We start from the raw sequence: 19923 nt of genomic DNA, 5'->3' as shown, positions 1-19923 counted from the left end.
CAGTCTGCTCGGGATGACCGTGTTAAAGGCAGAGCTGAAGTCGAGGAAGAGCATCCTCACATAGCTCCCCTGGTGTTCAAGTTGGGTCAGTGCAGTGTGAAGAGCAGTGTCGATGGCATCCCCTGTAGACCTATTTGCTCTGTAGGCAAACTGGTGTGGGTCGAAGGTGGGTGGGAGGCTGGCTTTGATGTGCTGCAGGACCAGTCTCTCGAAGCACTTTGTGATGACCGGTGTGAGTGCTACCGGACGGTAGTCGTTAAGACCGCTGATGACAGACTTTTTTGGCAGTGGGATGATTATGGCGGACTTCAGGCAGGGAGGGATGGTGGATTTTAAAAGGGACAGGTTGAAGATTTTTGTGAAGACCTCAGATAATTGGTCTGCACATTCCCTCAGCACTCTGCCCGTCACACCATCGGGGCCTGCAGCTTTCCTGGGATTCACTGCTCTGAGCACGCGCTTAACATCATACTCCTGCACAGTGAAGGTGTTGCTGTCAGGTGCTGGAGAGGGTGTTATGTCTGCCACTGTAGCTTTCACCTCGAAACGAGCAAAGAAACAGTTAAGTTCCTCTGCCAGCGAGGCGTCGCCGTCGGCAGTCGTGCGGTTGCTGGTCTTGTAGTTGGTGATGTGCTGGATGCCTTGCCATACCCGCCGTGGGTCATTGTTGGAAAAGTGGTCCTCAATCTTCCTCTTGTAGGACGCTTTGGCATCCTTGATGCCTCTCTTCAGGTTGGTTCTAGCAGCACTGTATAGAGCTCTATCACTAGACCTGAAGGCGGTGTTACGGTCCTTGAGGAGAGACCTGACATCCTTTGTCATCCAGGGTTTTTGATTGGGATACAACCGGATGCGTTTGTCGACGGTGACATTGTCAACACAGTTTTTGATGTAGCAAAGTACAGTTGATGTGTACTCCTCCAAGTCCTGATCCTCAAAAATATCCCAGTTGGTCCTTTCGAAGCAATCCTGCAGCTGCGAGGAAGCTCCTTCAGGCCATGTCTTAACAGTCTTTATGGTGACTGGAGCTTTCCTCCTGAGTGGGGTGTATGCTGGAGTTAGGAATATGGACAGGTGATCTGACTGCCCCAGGTGTGGTAATGGTGCTGACCTGAAACCCTTCTTAATATTTGAGTAAACCTTGTCTAGTGTGTTTTTCCCCCTGGTAGCACATCTTATGTGTTGTTCAAGTTTCGGGAGAACTGACTTTAGGTCTGCATGGTTGAAGTCCCCGGCTATGATGTGGGCTGCTTCTGGATATGTGCTCTGTTGTGAGTTTATTGCACCGAGCAGGTAGCCTAAAGCTGTGCTAGCGTTAGCATTCGGTGGGATGTAGACTGCTGTTACTATAACCCCTGTAAATTCGCGAGGAAGGTAAAAAGGCCTGCATTTAACTGTTAGGGACTCCAGATCAGGAGAACAGTGGCTATCTATGATTTGGATGTTAGTGCACCAGCTGTTGTGCACGTAAATGCATAACCCCCCCCCCTTGCTCTTACCGGAGTCGATGTTTCTGTCCCAACGAAACGCTGTACGCCCGGCTAGCTCAATGGCTCCGTCTGGGATAAGTGGATGAAGCCATGTCTCTGTTACTAAGAGAATGCAACAGTCCTCCACGAGTTTGTTTGCTGATATCTGTAGTTTTAGTTCGTCCATTTTGTTGATGATGGATCTGGCGTTGGTGAGAAACATGCTGGGTAGCGGTGGTTTGTGTGGCTGTCTCTTTAGCTTGGCAAGTATACCGGACCGGCATCCTCGCTTTTGCTTCCTGTTTCTCCTCCGCCTGCGACGCCTGTTCGCGCCGACAACTATCCACGGAGCGCCCGGTGTCCTGGCTATCTCTTCCGGTATATTTCGCGGGTGTGGAAATTCGCGCACAAGGTCCCGATTGCACTGGAATCCTATGATCAGAAGATCCTTTCGGTTGTAGGTAGGATTTGCCTGATTTTCCTGATTTTCCTGACTAAAATTGACTAACAGACATAACACAGATAACACACATAAAACGCACCGAAAGGGAGAGCTGTGAGCCGCTGCGTCCGTGCGCGCCGCCATCTACAGCTTCGAATTAGCCTTTAACGGGCCATGTGTTGGAATTTACTAATGAATCCTCCTGGGAGCAATATGGACAAAACTCTCAGAGGTTGCATCACAAATTGGAAAGTACTACAGCGACAGGAGTTCCTTATTAAAGGTGGCAAAAGCCAGCCTCTTCCATGTGCATTTCATAGACTCAGCAACAAAACAAAATGTTGCTACAGTATATCAGCTTTACACTCAGCAATACCATTAAACAAGTGGCTAAGTTTAAAGAACTACAAAATGATCCATCCTTTTTATTTTGATTCCTTTGGATTTCTTATGATTTTGATATATGCTTCTAAGTTGTGGTATATGAATGCACTGGTCATTTCAAGAATCTCCTGTAAATCAGTTTACTGGTTTATTGAAGATAGACACAAAAGCTGGAGTAACTCAGCGGGTCAGTCAGCATGTGTAGGAATGAACTGCAGATGCTGGTTTAAATCGAAAATAGACACAAATTGCTAAGCGGGTCAGGCAGCACCTTTGGAGAGAAGGAATGGGTGACGTTTCAGGTTGAGACCCATCTTCAGACTGTTTTATTGTTTGGAAGTTATTAGTTTGGGTAATCCTGCAAGAAAGAACAATAATTCAATAGAGCACAAGAAAATGGGAGCAGGATTAAGCCACTTGGCCCCTCAAGCCTGCACTACCATTCAATACAGTCATGGCTGATCTATACAGGTTTCAACTCCTCTTCTGTGCCAGTTCCCAGTAGCCCTTAATTTGTACTCATAGGGTTGAGTAGCATGGAAACAGGCTATTAGGCCCAAACTCCACGCCAACCAGTTGACACCCATCCATATTAAACCCATTGCCCAGCGTTTGGTCCATAGCCCTCTGTACTTTGGAAATTCAAGTATTCAGAAATTCAAGAATTCAAGTAATCATGTATTGTCTTTCTGCTGACTGGTTAGCACGCAACAAGGACTTTTCACTGTACCTCAGTACACGTGACAATAAGCCTCATTAGTGCTCTCAAAATACATCACCTTACATTTGTTTAAACTGAACTCCTTTTTCATCAACACATTAATATATCTCTGCAGCATAAAACTAACCCACATTATCAACAATTCTGCCAATCTTATACTTTGGATAGCAAGCACCAAAAAGCTTTCCACTGCACTTTGGCACACATGACAATAAGAAACTAATCTAAATTCTGAGAGACAAAATCTCTACACACCTGAGTTTTAAATGACCAGCCCCATATCTTGTCCCTTGTTCATCACTTTTGCACTGGCCTCAATGTCTATCCTGTCAAGCTTTCTAGCATATTTTATGTTTAAATAGTCACCTCTCATTATTCTAAACTTCAAGGTATACAGACCGAAACTGTTCAACCTCTCTTAATAGAACACCCATTAAGCTCTTGGCTGTCGGCGGCGACAGTGTAACTCTCCCTCGGTCGTCCCGAAGCCAGGCTCATCCGACACCGTACCCGCTCTAGCTCCAGCTCAAGCTCGTCGGCATGCCACCCAAATTCGACCCTAACGAGATCAAAGTCGGTGAGTCGAAGATGCGGGGCTGGGCCCCGGGGTTAGGCCTCGGGCCTGGGCCTCGGGCCTCGGGCCGCGTGTTCCCAAGGCACATGTGGGAGGGAGGGCGGCCGCCACTCCGAGTGATGCCCGGGGAGCAGGTTCTCATCCCGCCAGGCCTGCAGTACAATGTTTGCAAGCCTATTGTTGCAGGACGGAACTGCTGGTTTAAACCGAAGATAAACACAAAATGCTGGAGTAACTCAGTGGGACAGGCAAGCATCTCTGGAGAGAAGTAATCAAGAGAGAGTTAGATTTAGCTCTTAGGGCTAACGGAATCAAGGGATATGGGGAAAAAGCAAGAACGGGATACTGATTTTGGATGATCAGCCATAATAATATTGAATGGTGCTGGCTCGAAGGGCTGAATGGCCTACTCCTGCGCCTATTTTTTTTCCTGTTTCTAATCCCAAGAATTAGCCTGGGGAGTCTTCTTTGCACTGCCTTCAAGTTTATATGGTGTCTTTCTCATCCACTGGGCCTTCTAATGAGGAAGTGAAGATTGGTTTGTGTTGTTACGCAAGTAGATGAGATTCATCTGTTTTAAGCTACAAACATATAAACCAACACAAACAGCTTGACTTCGGCAAACAATGTCTATTTTCTCAGCAAATAGTAAATAGTAGCAAGGTTAAACATTCTATTTACAAAGGGTCTCTACAGATGTGAGTAAATGGATCTCATGGTCTAAACTGTAGCAAAGTCGCCTGACAAAAGCAGGATCATTTGTCCAGGAAGGTGAAGTGAGCAGAGAGGATGGTTACAAGTTAACCCCAGCCAGTGCTTTCAGGGAGGACTGAGAGGGGAATTATCCAATCACCTTCATTCTGACTGGCAAATAAAGGCTTCTCTGCATGCAGCTGGAAATTAAAGGCTTTTCCCTTAAGGGCTTATTGACTGAGTTTTTATGGAAGGTGTGGGGCTTAATGCTTTGTGTACTCAGCATGCCCCAGCGTATCAGAACCAGGAGGTTTAATAATTCAACATTTTCCAACAACAACACTAAGACATCTAATTCAAGAGCAAGAGCTGTTCATGAATACAGCTTTAGAAAAATGAATGTGAATCACCGGCATTAAGGAATGGGTGTAGGGGCTGTAAATTGTAATGCAAACCTAACACCGTGTTGCTTGGAGTGTTTATAGGCTCCACCATATGTTTGATTCATATGGGTAAAAGCATTAAAATTGCCAAAGTGTCAGCACGGTTTACTGGATTATCCTCAGATTTCGGTGTAAGAATCTGGGGATCCTCTCAAAAGATCTTGCATGGATCTTCATTTACCTTAAACAATAAATAATCCACAAAGACATGAAAATACAAAAGAGTATAAAGCCAATATGAACTAATTGGTTCCATTGTTATTCAGAGCTTAGTCTCCTGATGCACACAAGGCTTCCTGGGTGCATATTTGTCATTTATTTTCTCCAAAATTATATTGAATTGCATTGAATACTTCATTGTCACATGTGACAAGTTACAGTGAAATTCTTTGCTTGCATACATGAAACGGATTTTAGCATATGGATGTTAAGGGCATGAGGATCAATAACTGTGGTGATTAAGCTACCCCCTACATAGCTAAACTTAGGATACCCTAATCTGAATAGGACAAGAGGGTATAGTATGATAGTGCCATGGTTACATTAATAGACTCGCATTTAAAAGCATAAGATGAAGAGTTACTGCAGAATTTATCCTGATATGCTAAATATATTTTCTAATTGTATACTATTTTCCAGTTGTGTATTGCACTGATGTCCTTTTAAAAACATCTTATTTGTTTCACTTCCTTGTAGAATTTATGTGTAATTTATGTATAATTTGTGTTCTTATGTGTTGTCTGTGTCTTTGTGATCTGCTGCAAGCAAGATTTTCATAGTACCTGTACCTCATTATACTTGTGCATTTGATAATAAACTTGACTTGACTTTAACATAGTATATACAGTAAATCAGTTTAGTAGTGTATCGGTTAAGATATTGGACTTGCATCTGGAGATGACTCTGTGAAGTCTCTTGGTGAGGTCATTTTTCCTGGATTTGCCATTGACAATTAACTCAAATTTATTTGCCATTAGGTTCATTAGTGTTTTATTGGTTTGCCACTTAGAGTTTAGCATTCCCGATGTTACTACTTCACCAGCACTTCAGTGGCCTGTGCTCACATTTGGTGGGAAAGGTTTTCACTTAGCCAGCCCAGTCCTTGGTGCCATGGCTCTGTACAGAGATGGCTTCTTGCAGACATAGATACCATTGTGTGATGTTGGGGGTGTGGGGTCAGAACAAGCCCCACACACAAAACAGCTGCCAAAGAACTTTACGTCACATCCTTACCTGACAAAATCTTCCAAAAACTATATTAAAATAGAATTGAAAATGTCAAAGCTAAACTCTTAACGACAGAGTCAAAATATTTAATTAAAAAACTTATATAAATTAACTAAAAGCCTTAAAATAGTCTTAAAACCAACTTGTTTTCACTCTTTCCCAGTTTTGAGGAATGTGCTTCCACTTGAAACATTAACAGTTTCTTTCTCCACATATGCTGTCTGACTTGCTGAGTGTTTCCAGTATTTTCAGTTATTTCAGATTTCTAGTATCTGCAGTTCTTTGATTTTTATTTGTCTGGAGTCCAGTCCAACATTTATCCTTGAAGCAACACCATCAAAAACAGATTAGCTGACAGTTTATCTAATTGCTACTTGTGACACCTTGCTGTGTGAAAACATGTTCCCCCTTTCGCTCAAGTAGCATCCGCTTTTGCAGCCAGGGCGAAGAGCTGTCAGAGGGGACACATCTGTTACAGCAACTGGTGCTTTCGGCACCCTATTGTGTTTCATCCCACTCACTTTATAAAAGCGAATGTATCACTTTGGCTATTTAATTGATGTATAAGGAATTGAAAATGATATTAATGACTGAATGTTCAAAATGCACATATCTGGAGTTGATAAGTGTCAAGTTCCACAGATAATAATGCGAGACATAAGCCGTCAGATGGCAGCATGGTGGGGAATATTGTTCAAAGTGCAGCTATGCAAATAAATCTGATGCAAAAAGACAGCAAGCTTTTTCTCTATATGGAGAAGACAAACATTAAAAAGCCTTTCTAAAGCTTTTTAATATAATAATATTGATCCTGAGGAAAAACATCAGAAACCTTCCTTCTAACCAATTAATCCAACAAACATTTAAGTGACCAACCATTTGCAGTGATTAACCATTTGATAGGTATCAGGAAAGACAGCAACAGCTTGCTGAAGTTGACACCCACTGTACTGATCCATAATCTGTTTTGAACATGCTGACCTTCACTGTTGAAAAAAGATCAAGTTCCCTGTTTAATGTAATTTATTACCCCCTGGCTCTCGAAGCAGGCTTTATACTCATTTCCAATATTTATAATCCAAGAGGGGTCACAGACCCAGAGTCCATATTCCTACCCCTGCTATAACCACCTGCACCGACCATTGTTCAGCCCACCAGCACAACATGCAGCACAGCTTGTAAGCATCAGCTAATAACATATCTTGTCCTTGCTCTTATAACAGATCAAAGTACTTCCATATTTAAATAGAGCAAGCACGACAAGGTAGGGCAGTAAATCATCACAATTTTCCTCTCTGCCAAACCACCACGTGATGCATCTGCAGAGGCCAGTGTGGAGTGCTGGTTGATTCTTCGATCAAAAATTCAAATCAATGATTAGATTGCTCTTTTGGGAATCTGGATCAGAAATATATCTTCTAAATTTAATTTTGTGAGATAAAAATAAAGAAGCAAGGGTACTGCTAGATACCCAATCCCTCTACAATTCCACCCCTACATGCATCCCCACCCCTCCCGAGAATGGCTTAAGGGCCATTCTTTTTTTATTATTATTATCCATTATTTATTTTGACTGGGGACCACCAGTCCCCCTCCAATACCATTCCTTCCACCTGTAAAAACTTGTTCTCACAATAAGTGCCTCTCCCATATACTAAAAATAGAATGTTTTGTTTAATTTAGTTTAGTTTAGAGATACAGCGCGGAAACATGGCCTTCGGTCCACCGAGTCTGCACCGACCAGTGATCCCCGAACATTAACACCATTGAACACATACTAGGGACAATTTATAACTTATACCAAGGATGCAAACTCAAGCCAATTAACCCATTCCTTCTCTCCCGAGATGCTGCCTGACCTGCTGAGTTACTCCAACATTTTGTGAATAAATACCTTCGATTTGTACCAGCATCTGCAGTTATTTTCTTATACCAATTAACCTGTACATCTTTGGAGTGTGAGAGGAAACAGAAGATCTCAGGGGCTCAAGGGGCTGATGATTAATGGGAAGGCTCTGATCTGGCCACATACGAAATAATATGAGCAATTTTGGGCCTCATATCTGAGGAAGGATGTGCTGGCATTAGAGAGGGTCCAGAGGACGTCCCGGGATGATTGGGTTAACATGCGAGAAATGTTTGAAGGCTCTGGGCCTGTACTCGCAGGAATTGGAGTTTAGAAGTATGGGTGGGTGGGTGGGCGGGATCCCATTGAAATCTACTGAATAATGAAAGGCCTAAAGTGGATGTGGAGAGGATATTTCCAGTGGTGGGAGGGTCTAGGACCAGAGGGTGCCGTCGCAGAATACAAGGATGCACCTTTAGGACGGAGATGAGGAGGAATTCCTTCAGCCAGAGGGTGGTGAATCTGTGGAATTCATTGCCCCAGACAGCTGTGAAGGCCAAGACATTGGGTATTTTTAAAGTGGAGATTGATAGGTTCTTCATTAGTAAGGGCAATGAAGGTTACAGGGAGAAGGCTGGTGAATGGGGTTGAGAGGGAAAAATAGATCGGTCATGATGGAATCGCAGAGGAGACTCGATGGGCCAAATCCTGCTGCAATTTTGCTCCTCTTATGGTCTTCTATTGTGGGTCGTTGATGATATTTGCTGCCTTCATGATGCCGAGCTTAATATAGCTCCTTCAATGTTTGGGAGATCTCACATGAGTAACAACTTCAAGCTGGCTGCAATCACCCACAATAGACAGAATTTGTTAAGATATTGGTTACCTTTCAATGAATTAATTCAAATCAGACAGCTTGCTTCTTGGAAAATATTCTACGTAAATGACTGTAATAATTAAGCCTGACAATATCTCATGGACATGTTGAGATGTAAATCGGGAATATTAGCACAACATTCAGGTTGTGAGTCTGTTCTGTCTCCCATTTCGAGTACCCCATTTTTATTTACCTCCTTGTTCCAAATAACCTTAATATTAAATTTAAAAAGTTGAATTTACTGTTTATAAAACAAAATATGTAACAGAAACTTTATGGGTTTTCTGGGGGAATGTCATGAGCTCTGTGGAATTAGCTTCCTGATTTAAACCTGATACAACTATGATAAACCCCTCTTGTTCTGGGTCCTCTCCAAAACAAAGTAAAGAGGACCTTCTCTGCGCCAGTATTTTATACTGTACCTATTCTACAAAACCTCTTAGACACAAAATGCTGGAGTAACTCAGCAGAACAGGCAGCATCTCTTGAGACAGGGAATGGTTGATGTTTCAGGTCGAGACCCTTCTTCAGATCTCTTCATCTTTTTAAATACCTCTATTACATCATTCTTCAGTTTCTAAACCCAAGGGAATACCTGCTGAGATTAGCAGCCTATCCTCATAGGTTAAACTTCATTTATATTTCCTTATTTAATCATTTCCATTTAGCATGAAGATATAAAGAACTGCAGATGCTGGAAACTTGAACAAAACACAAATTGGAGTAACTCAGGCAGCATCTGTGGAGGGAACGATTAGGTTAAATTTTGGGTAAGGACCCTTCCGCATATATTTGTCAGCTGAACCTGCACCCACTTCACACTCATTTATAATCAATGGACCTAGATCCAGTCCATCTAATTTCATTAGATGTGGTTCAGTGAACACTGTAGGCTGTAGTTTGGGACTTTGAGGTTGTGGAAGGTGCAATTTAAATATAATTTGTTGTTTATATGGAGATGAATCAGTCTTCTGCCTCAGTACTGCCTCTCTGAAGAGCTGTCCAAGTTAAAGCCGTTTTGCTGCCCTGTCCCTCGGGTTACCCACAATTTTTACCTCTGAGCGAGGGTTTTTTTTTGGTGTGGGGGGGGGTGTTCCTGCAGAAGAGGATGTGCCACTTTCCAGTGAGATACTAAACTGTGGCCCCTATCTCAGGTGACTGTGAAGGGCCCAAAGAGTGTCAAATAAGCAAGCAGAGTTCTCAAACTCAACTTTATTGCTATATGCATAAGTATGGTGAGGGACAGGTACAATAAAAAATCTTGTTTGCAGCAGCAGCAGCATCAACAGGCTCATTGACTCAAACATAAATCATACAGATATATTCCACATAAAATTTCTAAATTTATGCACGATTTTAGGTCCCACTGCCAATATTTATCCGTCGATCAATATTACTAAAACAAATGATACAATGGTTTTCGTGTATTTTTGAGTTGCTGTACTTATTCCATAATTAGTGTTCAGTATTACACATCGACTTCAAAGCAATCTGTGAAGACGCGACAGGTAAATCCTTTTGATAAACACTGCAATGGCAACGTCATCTGACGGCAGCTTACCACGTTGTTGCACATCAGCAGTGCTGAGATATCGCATCTCCAACTCACTTCCCCAATCCCTCCCCTCCAAAGTCGCACGCCTTTAACAATTTTAAGAACGTTAGCCGCATGAATATGCAACACGTTGGCCCACCTACTTCTGGAGAGTTTGGCAGAGGGTAAGGGCTGTTACAGCTGTTCTTTTCGTAGCTATTCTATTATTTATGCAAAGTTTTGCAGCAAAAAAAACGGAAAATATATTCGGATTGGGATACTTCAAGTGACCTGCAAGAGAAACCATAAAAGCTTTTTCTTTAAAAGGAAAATTACAGCTCTCCGAGGGGAAAAGTACTTATATATTTGTTTAACATATATGAGGAATTAAATGGGTGCAGTGGAGGGCAGGCAGGGCAGGGGTTGGCGCAAGATTCCAGCTCAGGGCCCGGCCAGGGTTGACATGGCAACGGCCTCCCGCCGGAGACCCATGGACCCCCTTCCACCTGCAGCAGTGGGGGAGGCCCGGCCACCAGGGGGAAATAAACGCGGGGATTGAGATTATGGCTGAGACTCGCACAAGAAACCACATCACCTTGTTTTTCAATTGTGCTAATGCTTGGGGGCTGGTGCGGCCCGGGGGTTTGCAAGTCATGCAAGGTGGAAGGCCTGTGACGGTGTGGCCACCCCTCCCTCCTGGGGCCGCCCCGGTGGTGTGGTCCGGGCCAGCTGTCAATCAGCTGGAGGGGGCGGGGCGAGGGTTGGTCGATGGCGCCGCCTCCGCGCTCGATGGCAGCGCTGTGAGAACCCGTCGCCGCCACCGCACCAACGCACTGCCACCGCTCCACCGGACCCCCCACCCCCGCCAACCCGCCACACGGAGACCGCACCGCCCACTCCCGAGGAAGGAAGGAAGCCATGTCAGGGTAAGCGCAGACCCCTGGTGTCCCCGCCCACTGCCGTTGGAGCCCGCCCCTCATAAATACCCCCCCCCCCTCCCATGGCCGTCCTGCGGCGTGACCTCCTCTCGCAGTGGCTACCCCCCACCCTGATCCCACACCCCCCACCCTGATCCCACACCCCCCCCCACCCTGATCCCACACCCCCACACCCCCCCACCCTGATCCCACCCCCCCCACACCTTGATCCCACCCCCCCCCACCCTGATCCCACACCCTGATCCCACCCCCCCCACACCTTGATCCCACCCCCCCCACACCTTGATCCCACCCCCCACCCTGATCCCACACCCCCCACCCTGATCCCACACCCCCCCACCCTGATCCCACCCCCCCACCCTGATCCCACCCACCCCACCCTGATCCCACACCCCCCACCCTGATCCCACCCCCCACCCTGATCCCACCCCCTACCCTGATCCCACACCCCCCACCCTGATCCCACCCCCCCACCCTGATCCCACACCCCCCCCACCCTGATCCCACACCCCCCCCACCCTGATCCCACACCCACCCTGATCCCACACCCACCCTGATCCCACCCCCCCACCCTGATCCCACCCCCCACCCTGATCCCACACCCCCCCCCACCCTGAACCCACACCCCCCACCCTGATCCCACACCCCCCACCGTGATCCCACACCCCCACCCTGATCCCACCCCCCCACCCTGATCCCACACTCCCCCACCCTGATCCCCCCCCACCCTGATCCCACACTCCCCCACCCTGATCCCACACCCCCCCCACCCTGATCCCACACCCCCCCACCCTGATCCCACCCCCCCACACTCTGATGCCACACCCCCCCCACCCTGATCCCACACACCCCCACCCTGATCCCAACCCCACCCTGATCCCACACTCCCCCCCCCACCCTCATCCCACCCCCCCCACACTCTGATCCCAAACCCAACCCCACCCTGATCCCACCCCCCCCACCCTGATCCCACCCCACCCTGATCCCACCCCCCACCCTGATCCCACCCCCCCCACCCTGATCCCACACCCCCACCCTGATCCCACACCCCCTACCCTGATCCCACCCCACCCTGATCCCACACTCCCCCACCCTGATCCCACCCCCCCCACACTCTGATGCCACACCCCCCCACCCTGATCCCACACACCCCCACCCTGATCCCAAACCCAACCCCATCCTGATCCCACACTCCCCCCCCACCCTGATCCCACCCCCCCCCACACTCTAATCCAACACCCCCCACACTCTGATCCCACCCCCACCCTGATCCCACACCCCCTACCCTGATCCCACACCCCCTACCCTGATCCCACACCCCCCCACCCTGATTGCACCCCCCCCACACTCTGATCCCACCTCCCCCCACCCTGATCCCACACCCCCCCACCCTGATCCCATCCCCACCCTGATCCCACACCCCCTACCCTGACCCCGCCCCCCCCTGATCCCACACACCCCCACCCTGATCCCACCCCACCCTGATCCCACACTCCCCCCCCCACCCTGATCCCACCCCCCACACTCTGATCCCAAACCCAACCCCACCCTGATCCCACCCCCCTCGCCCTGATCCCACCCCACCCTGATCCCACACCCCCCCACCCTGATCCCACACCCCCCCACCCTGATCCCACCCCACCCTGATCCCACACTCCCCCACCCTGATCCCACCCCCCCACACTCTGATGCCACACCCCCCCACCCTGATCCCACACACCCCCACCCTGATCCCACACTCCCCCCCCACCCTGATCCCACCCCCCCACACTCTGATCCAACACCCCCCACACTCTGATCTCACCCCCCACCCTGATCCCACACCCCCTACCCTGATCCCACACCCCCTACCCTGATCCCACACCCGCCACCCTGATTGCACACCCCCCCACACTCTGATCACACCTCCCCCCGCCCTGATCCCACCCCCCCACCCTGATCCCATCCCCACCCTGATCCCACACCCCCCACCCTGATCCCACACCCCCCACCCTGATCCCACATCCCCCCCACACTCTGATCCCACCCCCCCCCACACTCTGATCCCACACCCCCCCACCCTGATCCCACACCCCCCACCCACCCTGATCCCACACCCCCCACTCTGATCCCACACCCCCCCCACCCTGATCCCATCCCCCCCACCCTGATCCCACGCTCTGATCCCACCCCCCACCCTGATCCCACACCCCCCACCCTGATCCCACCCCCCCCATCCTGACCCCACCCCCCCCTCATCCCACACCCCCCCACCCTGATCCCACACCCCCATCCTGATCCCACACCCTCCTACCCTGATCCCACACCACCTACCCTGATCCCACACCCCCCACCCTGATCCCACACTGCCTACCCTGATCCCACATCCCCCCCCCCCACACACACTCTGATCCCACACCCCTATCCTCTAAATCTAAAAAAAATCTAAATCTAAAAATACCACACCCCACCCTCCCACCCTGATCCCTTACCCCCCACCCTGGTCCCTTCCCCCGCCGTGATCCCTCACCCCCACCCCCCCATACCTTGATTCCACACTCCCACCCTGATCCCACACCCCCCACCCTGATCCCCCTCCCCTACCCTGATCCCCCTACCTTGATCCCACCCCCCTACCCTGATCCCCCTCCCCCACCCTGATCCCACCTCCTCACCCTGAAGCCCCTCCCTCACCCTGATCCCCCCCACCCTGTCCCCCACCATCTTGATCCACCACCTTGATCCCACAGCCCCATCCATGATTCCACGCCCCCCACCCTGATCCCCCTTCCTCCCCCTGATCCTCCCTCAGCCTGATCTCCCTCCCTCAGCCTGATCCCCCACTCCCCACCTTTATCACCCCTCCCCTTGATCACCCCTCACACCGTGATCCCCCCCACTTTGAGCACCCCCACCTTGATCACCCCTCCCCTTGATTCCTTCCCCCACTTTGATCCCTCCCCCACCTTGATCCCTCTTCCACCTTGATCCCTCTTCCACCTTGATCCCTCCTCCACCTTGATCCATCCTCCACCTTGATTCCCCCCACCACCTTGATCCCTCCTCCACCTTGATCCCTCCTCCACCTTGATCCCTCCTCCACCTTGATCCCTCCTCCACCTTGATCCATCCTCCACCTTGATTCCCCCCACCTTGATGCCTCCCATCAATCGCCCCTCCCCTTGACCACCCCTCCCCTCGATCATACCTCGCCTCGATTCCCCCACCTTTATCCCTCCCCGACCTTGATTCCCCCCCCCCCCCCTTGATCCTTCTCTCTCGGGATCTCTCTTGCCCACAACCGCCCCTCGTGCCAAGATCCCCCCAGCTTGAACCTCCTGCCCCCCCTGTATCTTGGTATCTCCCCACCCTGATCCCTCTGTACTCTGATCGCTGTGAACCCTAATGTTCCTAAGCTTGGATTCCCCCCATTCTGATCCTCCCCCACCCAGATCTCCCCCCCACCCTCACCCTGATTCCCCATCACCCTCTTTCCCACCCACACCTTGATTCCCCTCTCCATGAACCCCTCTCTCCCTGGCTTTAATCCCAATCCCCTTGCCTTCACCCTCACCTGCCCATAACACTCACATTGCTCTGACCCCACTGACTTTGACCACCCATCCCTTGTCTTGCTTCCACCCGCTAGCCTTAATTCCCTCCCTGGCCTTGATTCCCTCCCCTGGACGTGACCACCACCCCCTATGCCATTAGCCACCCTGGCTATGACCCTCCCCTCCCCCACCTTGGCCTTAATTTGCCCTCCTCGCTGAAACTCCCCACCCTGGCAATGATACCACCACCTTCCCTTGCCCAATCTCCCCTTGTGCTCTAGCCTTCACCCCCTCCCCCAGTCCTCATGCCTCAACCTCACCCTGACATCCCCTGTTCTGAAGGCTCATCACCCCAATTTCTGTCTTGCCCCAATCCCCCTCTCACTCCTTCACCCTCGTCCTCGGCTCCTCCTTCAGCCCTCCTCCCCGTGCCTCCCTAATAGGTTAATGGGCTATTGTAAATTGCCCCTTTGTGTTGGTAAATGCCAAGAGAAGCAAAACGGACAATGGAAAGAGAATAAGTGGCAGGGTGACAGTGGAGTAGGATAATGGGGAATTTCTGTTGGTATTGTTCTCATTTTAGCTGCATGAAAGGAAATATTGTAATACATATATGTGTGAGTTGTGAGTACTCTCCATTAATCCAAAATCTCTGGCCTCCAGTTCGACCATCTTGAATATCTTTCACGTGATTGTTTTTCTAATGGCTGCCATACTTTTAGGAGCTGAGATCTTGATCTTCCTCTCTCAATCTACCACCTTGGGGGTGACATTTTAAATTGAAATTTCATTTGCTCCTCATTAATAGATTCCATAGCATTTTTAACCCTGGCAGAGGTTGATAATTCATAGTCATAGTGTAATATTACACAGAAACAAGCCCTTCAATTCAACAACTCCATGCTGACCAAGTTGCCTAACCGAGCTGGACTGCAATTTGCTTCCAAATCTTCCCTATCCATGCACCTGTCGCAGTGTCTTTTAAATGCTATAGTTCTACCCGCCTCTCCCACTTACTCTGGCAGTTTGTTCCACGTACACACCACATTCTGTGGAAAAAGTTGCCCCTCAGAGATCTTTTTAATTTTTCTGCTCTCATCATCAATGAATACCCTCGAGTTCTAAACTCCCCTGCTCTGGGGAAATTACTGCGGTTATTCACTGTAGTGGCATCTTTAGTCTTCCCAATAATGTCCCACAGCTTACCGTATGACAAAGGAGGTGGAGCGATATTTCTTGATGCAAATATCTTGATGCAAATAACAACAGAGAGATCTTCACGATGTTGCAGTTTAGTTAATCGTTTATTGAAGTAAAACCACAAGCAAGTATATCTCCCATTGTTTACTTTGTTTGGTAAGAACTTTGTATCTCACCGTCACTCCTTTGCATCCTGTTAGTGACACTATTAGTAGGCTTGACTTCTCTTGTATGGCCTGCTAGAACCCTATGTTTAGCAGACTCCTGGTGTCACCGAAGCATTACGTTAGTGCTGAATGAATTATACTCATAATTCTGGTCCCTCCCAGTCCATATACATGCCTGTATTATACATAATACATATTTTCTCACAACAACCCCCTGGTGTCCAAAAATAATACAGCAGATTACAAAATAATATAATAATATGCTAAGATAGCTAATAAACACAAAATGGCTCCTACATTCACCTTTTCAATGCCCCTCTTAATTTTGTACAACTCCATTAGGTCACCCATCAGCCTCCTGCACTCCAGGAAAAAAAGTCCTAGCCTATCCAGCCTCTCCTTGTTGCTGGAGACCTCAACTCACACTCACATCTTCGTAAATCTTCTTTCAAGATCAAGATCAAGATCAATCAAGATCAAGATAGCTTTATTTGTCATCCAATATTGGACGAAATTCGGTCACCCACAGTCCAACAATAAAAGCATTAAATAGGCATTCAAATTACACAACCCCAAAACCCCCAAAACACAGTCCAACAATAAAAGCATTAAATAGGCATTAAAATTACCCAACCCCAAAAACACACAAAAAAAGAAACATCCATCACAGTGAGTCTCCTCCAGTCCTCTCCTCACTGTGATGGAAGGCCACAATGTCTTTCCCTTCTCCTGCTGTCCTCGCCCGCAGTCAGGCTGTTGTGGTTGCAGGCCGCACCGGACGGTCCACAGCGGGCCAAGCCCAAGGCGCGTCGCGTCGCAGCCGCTCCCGCAGCCTCCGAAAACGGCCGGCTCCGCCGATGATAAGTCCGATCCGGGGCGGGCGAACACGCTGCTGCCGCTGTTGCTGCACGTCGGGGCGGTCGTGGCTCCCGACATTGAAGCCCCCGCCCAGCAGAGAAATATCCCGCGGCCTATCTTAGGCCGCGCCGGACGGTGAAATGTCCGCGACCCAAGCCCCGTGATCCGGGGCGGGCGAACCCGCTGCCGCTGCTGGAGCTCCCGATGTCGGCATCCACGCGGCCCGAGCCTAAGGCGAGTCGCAGCCGCTCCCGCAGCCTCCGAAGACGGCCGGCTCCGGTGGTGGTAAGTCCGATCCGCGGGCTCTGCGAACCAGAGCGCTGGAGGCCGCCAGCTCCAGGAGTTGGGCCGATGGTAGGCCGCAGATGGAACGGAGACACGGCCCAGAAAACAAAGGTCGGGTCTCCGTTCGGAAGGGATACATATTTACAATGTTACAGTTCCCCCCCCTCCCCCCCACATACACACATAGTACACAACACAAAAACACCACATCACAACTACAATTAAGACAAAAAAAACAACAAAAACACAAGACAAATGGACCGCAGGTGTAGCCGCAGCTGCTAGGGCAGCGCCGCCATTTTGCACCTTTTCCATTTTAATGACATCCTTCATGTATATTTTGGCGGTCAAAATTGTATATATTTGTTAACATGGCCTTACCAATGTCTTGTACAGCCGTAACATGACATCCCAATTCCTGTTCTCAAGCCCAGATGTTGAAGGCACGCATGTAAAATGTCTTCTTTGCCATCCTGTCTACCTGTGTCGTGCCATTCAAGGAACTATCTACCTGCACCCCTCATTCTCTCTGTTCCACAACACATCACAGGGCCTTACCATTTACTGTGTAAGTCTTGCCTTGGTTTCAAAATGCAACACCTCCTATTTATATGAATTAAACTCGATAGGCCTTTCCTTGGACCTTTGGCCTAGTTTATCAAAATCCTGTTGTAATCTTGTTCTTCACTGTGCACTAAACCACCAATTTCAGTGCCATCTGCAAACTTACTAATCACACCACCACATTCTCATCTAAACTGTTAACATAACTAACAAACAGTGGCATCAGCATTGATCTCTGTAGCACACTACTTGTTAGAGGCCTGTCTGAAAAACGACCCTGTGCAACCTCCCTCTATCTCCTTCCTTCAAGCCAATTTTATATCCAATTGACTACCTCACCCTGAATCCCATGTGATCTAACCTTCGAATCAGTTTACAATGTGATACTTGTTAAAGGCCTTGCCAAAGCCCATGTAGACATCAGTGGCACTGCCCTCACCAATTTTGGTTATCTCTTCTAAAAAACTCAAATCAATTCGTGAAGCACAATTTCCCACACACAAACCCATGCTGACTATCTCTGATCAGTCCTTGCCTTTCAAAATACATACAGATCCAATCTCTCAGAGAATCCACTACGTATCTTACCCACCAATACAAAGGTACATTTTCCTTGTACCCTTTCCAGCCCCTCACTCTTCGCTATCAATGATACAAATATATATCTAAAGATGGTTCCACATATTCTTCGCTCGCTTCACATCTTGCCCCAGGATACACTTGATCAGGTTCTGGTGATTTATCTACCTTAATGTGCAGAGATAAGGGGCATTGATGGAAGGAATAGAGGGGAATTGAAATAAGAGTATTTTCATCCCATGAGTCAAGGAGTGGAGAACTACGGTAGCACTAACCTAAATAGGTCCAGCAGGCAGCTGGGCAGTAGGGATAACCTAAATATCTCCAATTTTGGCCATTGTGGAAATGCACTCGGTACTCTCAATTTCTATCAATCAAAGACTTTTTGACAGCTAGGAAAATGGAGGTTGCTGAGTGACTAGATGTTTTTACCTTTTTTTTGTCTCAGTGGCGTGGCAGTATAAAATAATGAACACCCTAGCCTGGTTTCCCAGTCCTACATATAAAGAGACACTAGACCAAGTGGACCCGTTGGGCCCAAACCTCTCCTGCATTGGTGCAGCACCCTCTCCTCCCCCCCTCCCCTCTCCCCCCACCTCCCCTTCCCCTCCCCTCCATTCTATCCCCCTTAACTCCTCTTATTCTTCCTCCTCCCCCCATCTCTCCACCTTCCCTCCCCCCCCCTCCCTCCCTAGGAGATAGATTTAAACTTTAAAATGGGAATAACTTTAAAAATATAACACCGATTTCAATGACATTTCCATTAGCACCAAAGGGTGAGTAAGGTGGGCCTAAAATTGTCATGCTATCGTGTACCGTTTTGGCTGTAGTTCAGAGACAAACAAACGAACGAGAGTTTTAGTATATAGAAGATGTTGCGGAATGTTCACGTGTTTGGATCATTACACTATTTTGCAAGATCCAACATGCAACATTACCAGAGGCAAGAGCATAGTTCGGATTGAACAAGTTAAAACAAAAACAAAGTTGTTTTTTTGTAAATAAAATGCCCAATATTTAATAGCATAAAGTTGAATATTCTTCAAGGTGCTCATTTAAACTAATAGTTTGATTCAGGCACAGGATTTTTGCATTTGCATTCCCTGACCGAGCAGCGGAGGAAAAGACGGATGAGCAAGCTTAATATACTCAAGTTTATCGAATCCATAAAACATCTACAATTGAAGATTTTTCTGCTGCACTCTATGAGTGATATGTTTTGCATTGTGTGAGCAAAAAATTGAAATTTAATCTGTCCTTTTTTGTATATTGCGCAATAACACAATTCTGTCAGGAATTAAAGAGTTGATTCTGATTAAAATGGATGCAAAGATGGGCTGGTATCATATTTTTATAGGTTAGTTTAAATTTCGTTATCTTAAACTTTTTGAAATGGTACATGAATGCTAGATTTTGAAATACTAAGTTGAATAACTTTTATGGTAATTTGTCAATCTTGAAAATATCTTCATTTGCAATGAGGAATATTACCACCATGTATATCCATATTACAAAAGATGTATAGTTGTAAAATTCAGTGTGTAAACGTAAAATCTAATGAAAAACAATTTGGGTTTAGTTCAGCATTC

At 47.9% G+C, this 19923-nt stretch overlaps 1 protein-coding gene across 9 annotated transcripts in view; it reads left to right on the top strand.

Moving 5' to 3' along the window:
- mbnl2 (muscleblind-like splicing regulator 2) overlaps nt 1-19923 on the top strand; it is a 142400-nt gene that overhangs the window by 21234 nt on the left and 101243 nt on the right. For 5 of the 9 annotated variants that reach the window (XR_013547461.1, XM_078402252.1, XM_078402253.1 and 2 more), the window contains exon 1: nt 10262-10395. The exons of 2 other annotated variants lie outside the window; for them this stretch is intronic. The gene's annotated coding sequence lies outside the window, so the exon portion shown is untranslated. Of the gene's footprint in view, nt 1-10261; nt 10396-10967; nt 11137-17172; nt 17192-19923 lie in introns of those variants that run through there. 2 more of the 9 variants (XM_078402243.1, XM_078402247.1) reach the window with 2 other exon arrangements.

This window comes from Rhinoraja longicauda, chromosome 7, assembly GCF_053455715.1.
Source record: "Rhinoraja longicauda isolate Sanriku21f chromosome 7, sRhiLon1.1, whole genome shotgun sequence".
Lineage (NCBI taxonomy): Eukaryota > Metazoa > Chordata > Chondrichthyes > Rajiformes > Arhynchobatidae > Rhinoraja > Rhinoraja longicauda.
This window is presented reverse-complemented; position numbering and strand designations above follow the sequence as displayed.